Below are 5,786 nucleotides of genomic sequence, written 5' to 3'. Positions count from 1 at the left end.
CTCTGTCTCGAGGACCCGCTCCGCGCTCCCGGCCCGTTTCCGGTTGCCAGGCAACAAGGCGCGCGGCGGCGGGGGCTCCCCACCTTTCGCTCTAGACCTCGCCCCCTACGGCTCCGCTTCCGGGGAGGCCTANTGGCCAAGTACCTGGCACTTCAGTCTCCCCTAAGTCCTGAGCCCCATGCTTCCGAGTTGGTACGCTCAGGACTGCTTGCGTCCCTTTGTGTTTGGGGTCGCCTGGCGGGGTCTGTAATCTACAGATTAGGAGTGGGGTGCAGCAAGTGGAAGTGCCCGCCGCCCCCGCCCCCATCCAGGGCGCCCTGCTCGTCCCCTCCCTGCTGGAGGCACTCAGCAGCCCTGCATCGCTCCAGCCTCCCCACACGTGGCTTCCCCTTTCATTCGCCCCTCCAGAGCCCGGCCCCGGTGCCACAGCTGCGGGCCTGTGGCCGTGTGTGGCCGGCGGGCCAAGTATGTTTAGCAACAAGAAAGGCAAAATGCGTCTGCGGTATTTTTTACGTCCGTTAGGAGTTGAAGTGGTATCTGGTGTTTGGGGGCTAAATACCATACGGTGTTAATAGCGACTTCCCTGGTTTCCTTTCACTTTTTTGCTTTTCAATGAGGCTCCTGGAAAATGTGAAAGTCTGCCTGTGGCGCATGTCCCATTTCTGGTGCTTTCTCTGACGTTCTGTCCGCAGGTGTGTATCCAGCTCCTGTTTTACAGGAGCGTCTTCTGTGGCTTTAGGTATTTCCTAAATAGGGTTGGTGCTTGAGGATTTAACCAAATGGTTGGTGGATCATGATTGAATCAGGTTTAGTCATTATTTTAAGTCAAGTTGACTTTTTTAGAGCAGCTTTAAGCTCACAGCAGAACTGAGTGGAAGGTGCGGGAAATTCCCACAGACCCCCTTTCCCCAGAAACGCACCGCCACCCGTTACCAACATCCCCACGCAGCACTGACCGTTACCAACCACGCTCCACAGCGGCCACGAGGTCCCTCCCTGTGCGGCGCACCCCGTGGGTCTGACCGATGTCACTGACACCCGCCCACCACCCAGCAGCGCCACTGTGCGTCCAGAGCAGCCCCACTGCCCTGAGATTCCGGAGCTCCGCCCATTCACCCTCCCCCACCCGACAGCCACGCCTCCGAGGTCCCGCTTTTCCAGAATGTCCTGGAGTTAGAACCAAACACCATGTCACCTCCTCAGCCTGGCTTCTGTCACAGAGTGCTGTGTATCTGAGGCTCCTCCGTGTCTCTGGGCGGCCTAACGGCTTTTAACTTGAACCTTTGTAAAGGGGAGATGCTGTTATCATCTTTACACCTCACATTGCTGAGCACCGTGTTTGAGTCCCAGGCGCCCCAAGTAACCAGACGGGTAGAGTTCTAGACGGACCTCCCTCCTGTCCCTCTCCCTGTCTCTCCCTCTCTCAGCAGAAGCAAAAGTGTTTATCTTAGTCTCTCAGGGGGCATCTCAGAAATGCCAATCCAGTTCCTGAATCTTACTTTTCTGAGCAGTTTTAAGTCCCTTTGTTTCGTACGTACAAATGCCCCAAAGCCAAGACAGCTCAGTGAGAAGTCAGCCGTTAATCACGTTTCCGGGAGCTCTTCTCCCTTATCCAGCACGTCATCAAATGGGGGGTTAGCAGAAATTCCCCAGGCAGCCGGCTCAGAACTTGGGCTTTTCCTCTGGGAAATTTGAGACATGCCCCAGCCGGAGGGCCGTTCCTGGTTTCCTAGAATTTCGAGGTTCAGATTGCGTAAGCAAAAAAGGGAAGTCCAAGAGACGAGATTCTGGGAAGGAGACAGGCGCCTCTGTGTCTCCTGGGTTCAAAATAAGACATCTGTGACCAGTCACTCTGGGGGGGCACGCTGGGCACCGTGGGGGCTGAGTGCCATTCCAGGCCCCGCACGCTCGAGGCCGGAAACACCCCGGTCATCAGGACCACAGAGCTCCAGACATGGCCCACTGTCCCTGGAGACAGAGGGGCCCCGGGTGCAACCTGGCGGAACTGGGAGCTGGGCACGGCTCCCTGGAGAGCGCGCCATCTGGGAGGGACGAGCCGTGTCCCCTTCAGTCCAGGGTCTTTTCAGAGACAAGTCCACGCCCTGAGCACCCTGACGCTGAAAGGAGGCTTGGTCAGCCAGCGGGCAGGGCCTGTCTGTTGGGATGGACGGCGCCTTGCCCTTTCTGACCTACAGGCCTCCGCTCCCTGAAACGGGCCCCTTAAAACCGCAGGCCGAGCCCTAGAAGGAAGAGGCGTGGCTCCTGAGCAGACACAGCCGCCCTGGTCTCTGTCACACTGTGCTTTCTGTCCCCAGGTGACACGGTTTTGTCACAGTGCTTGCGCATCTGACCCTGTGGTGGGGGGGGGGCGCCAAGTCCACACTGGTCAGAGTGCCCCTGGCACCCCCTGGAGCGTAGGCCGTGGGCGCCGGAGACCTGGGCTCGGGTCCCTGGCCCGCCTCCTGTGTGCCTCTCAGAGCTGCACGGAGGGCCCTTCCTGCCCTGCCAGCCCCTGGGGGTCACAGCCCATTCCAGGCGTCCCTCAGCCTGACGCGTCCATGGTCACTTGGCCAACTTCTCCGTGTATTTGTCCAGGTCCCCCTGTTCTCACAGAGGCGCCTGTCAGTGGATTTCGGGCCACTACCTGGCGTGGCTTCATCTTTACATCTGTGAAGACCCCCTTTCCCAGCAAGGTCCCGCCTCCAGGTGCCTGTGGTTAGGACTCGAACATCTGTCTGGGGGGATGCGCTTCCGCCCATAACAGAGGGATGGGATGTGGCTGCCTATGAGGTGGCGAGAATGTTCTAGAATTACTGGGGACGGTTGTACTGCTCTATGACTTTACTAAAACCCATTGAATTGTACACTCTAAGTTACTTACTCGTGAATTATGTTATAATTGATTGAAAAACAGAAGGATTATCCGGGCGGGAGTATCCAGAGCCCCTTATAGCACCCGGCCTGGAGTGGTGTCTGCACTTCCTGCCTCCCTACAATACAAATTGCGGAACTTCGCCCCGAAAACAAAGACATGAGGGCCGAGTGCCAGCAGAGCCGCACACCTGGGGCCGGGGCAGGGCAGGACGGAGGCGGCCTTCCCGCTCAGGGAGCGCTGGTGACACTGAGAAGACAGCTCTGGGGTGCAGCCGCCGTTGACAGGAGCGATCCTGGACTTCCAGCACCTTCCAGCCAAACCCCCAGCTGCCGGGCCAGGAGCCGGGGTTTGCTGATCTGGAACATACAGGACCGACCTCTGGGCTTGGGGCCCGTCTGTGTGGAGCCCCAGCTCCAGGGCAGGGTCCCCTTAGCGGTGCCTCTCGGCAGCCAGGACNGGGGGGAGTGTGAGGCAGTTGCTCAGAGGGACTGTGTTTTGTTTGGTTTTCAGAAAAAAAGGAGGGGTGAGGAGGGTGTGGGTCAGGGCGGGGGAGTTTGTCAGCCTATCTTCATGAGTCTAGAAGTTTCTAAGCACCACTACATCTCGTCTGTAGGAAGCACCAGGACAGCCCGCGGAGCCCTTAGCGCTGAATCCCCTGCCCCACCCTCCCCTGCACCGCCTGCGGAGCTGTTCCGGGAAGAGCCGGTAATGGGACCAGGGACCAGGGTTGGGGGGGGCTTCCTGGGCTCCTGTGGTCACTCAGGGCAAAGGCACGTTCTGGGGGCTGGCACCCCTCGGCCGGGCGGGGGGGGTGGGGGCGCATGTGTCTCTCATAGAAAGCTGTGTGCTGTTGAGGGGGATTCTACCATCAAGGAAGTTTTTTAGGAAATGACTGCTTCCACTTACAAATCCTCCCACTTCCCGAGAAGAGACGGAAAGCAGGCAGGAGCCCTGTCAGGCCCCCAGCGCCCTGTGGTGCCCTGGAGGCCGCGTCCCCGTTTCCCCCGGCCTGCTTCTGTCCTGTCTCCAGCCCCCAGCCATCCCCCGGAGGCCCCAGCAGGGCGCTGGCTGGCTGGGTCTCTCTGGCCCCGGGGTTGCCGCCCGGGAGCAGCTCAGCCGTGGGTGAGGAAGGAGCCAGGGACTCAGGCGACACCAGGAGGGGCGGACGGGGAAGTAACTCACCCCCACTCTGTCTTGTTGAGCGGAAGGCAGTTTGCAGGTTGTAGACAGACCACGAACAGGGAAGCAGCTAAGCCGCACCGTCAGGAGGAGCAGAAGGTGGCTCGCTTCTCCAGCTGGCCGGCCGGGGATTTCTGTCCCTTGACCCGCACCCAGAGCGGCCAGGTTTGCAAAGTGACCCCGCCCCCACCCCCCCACCAGCAGGCACGCAGGCTGCTTGGGCTTTACCCGCGTAGGTGGGGAGCGGTCCACGCAGGCGGGTCCAGCACACACCCACGTAGGGGCACGTGGCCAGCCTGGCAGGGGGCGGGCCGGCTGGGGCCTGTGGCTGCACCCTGTTCCCACCAGCCAGGCCCACCCACCGGGAAGGTGAGCTGCCCCGGCCACACCGGTCCTGTGCGAGCTTCACAGGGCTGCAGCGGGGGACCGGGACGGCCCGGAGGGTGGCTGGGACTGGCTCTGGGTGAGACTGGGGGGAGCCCGAATAACGGAGAGGGGGCTCGCTGGGGCTGACGTGGCCGGGCAGCAAGGGTGGTGGCTTCACCCGCGGCCCAGGGTTCGAGCTCTGGCTTCTCCCAGCTGCCAGAACGGAAACTCCAGCTTAACTAGTCATTAACCAAGTAACCGAGTCATGGGCTTCTAATCCGGGGTCTCACCCGTGGTGACTCGGCCCCCAGGGACCCCGGGTGGTGTCTGGAGACACCTGTGATTGTCACGACTCGGGGGGCAGGGATGGCACCCCCGCAGTGCGGGGGGAGACCTGGTGTAGGGGGAGACCTGGTAGACCGTGTCGGTGCCGTGCGGCCTGTGGGCGACCGTAAAGCCGAGTCCACCGAGGTGGCGGCCAGAGCCCGGGGCCAGCTCTGGGGGAGGGAGTGGCCACACTTCTCTCCATTGATGCGCCGTGTCCTTGTCAGAGCGCGGCCGCCTCCAGCCGCCTGCCGGGGTCCTCACGGCACCCCNNNNGTGAACAGGGGCCACCAGCCACACCGGCCTCCCGCGAGCCCAGAGAGAGACTTCAGTTGTTTAGGGCCCGGGAGAGGGGTCTTCTCTGCCTCCCCACCATTTCAGTAACAGCTTTCCCGGATAAAATCCGCGTGCCTTACGCCCCGCTCATCGACAGTGCCCAGCCCTGTGTCTTCAGTTCACAGGGTTGTGCAGTGACGTCCTCTGGTTCCAGAACANCTTCCTGTCCGTGGATGGGCCTGTTCTGGACGCGTCACGCACGCGGACTCACACCCCTTGTGGCCTCTCGTGTCTGGTTCCCTCCCTGAGCGTCGTGTGTTCGGGGTCCGTCCGCGGGGCAGCGGGTGTGGGCGCCTCACTCCTGCTCACGGCCGAGGGCCGTGCGCGTCCGCGGTGGACACGTTTATCTGTGGGCAAGCGCGGTGTGTGCACTTGCTCATGTGGTCACCTGTTGATGGACGTTTGGGTTGTTTTCACCCTTTGGTGACTATGAATTGTGCTGCCGCGAATACGCATGTATGTTTCGTGTGCGCGTGTGTCGTCGCCTCTCTTGCGTGTGGACCTGGGAGCATCGCTAGGCCACGTGGTAACTGCGTCACTGCTGCGCTGTGTCCGCGGCGTTGCCCCTTGTTAGCTGGGCACCGGCCGAGCCCGAGGGTTCTGGCCTGCACGTCCTCACTGGCGCTGGTGACGGGCTTTGTGGCGACGGCTGTTCTCGGGGAGCGCTGGTTTCTGCGTGTCCCCCCCCCCCCCCCCCCCCCGACCC

The 5,786-nt window shown here is 61.6% G+C and overlaps 1 protein-coding gene across 2 annotated transcripts in view; it reads left to right on the top strand.

The window, feature by feature from the left end:
* The first annotated feature begins 2,577 nt into the window (after window positions 1-2,577).
* Window positions 2,578-5,786, top strand: part of MOB3A (MOB kinase activator 3A) — a 21,388-nt gene continuing 18,179 nt past the window's right edge. The window contains exons 1-2 of one of the 2 annotated variants that reach the window (XM_077760674.1): window positions 2,578-2,706; window positions 3,489-3,580. The gene's annotated coding sequence lies outside the window, so the exon portion shown is untranslated. Of the gene's footprint in view, window positions 2,707-3,402; window positions 3,581-5,786 lie in introns of those variants that run through there. The other variant, XM_077760673.1, reaches the window with a different exon arrangement.

This window comes from Crocuta crocuta, unplaced genomic scaffold (genome assembly GCF_008692635.1).
Source record: "Crocuta crocuta isolate KB4526 unplaced genomic scaffold, BGI_CrCroc_1.0 scaffold443, whole genome shotgun sequence".
NCBI classification, from domain to species: Eukaryota; Metazoa; Chordata; class Mammalia; order Carnivora; family Hyaenidae; genus Crocuta; species Crocuta crocuta.
Note: the sequence above shows the minus strand (reverse complement) of the source record. Positions and strands in the feature narration are given on the sequence as shown.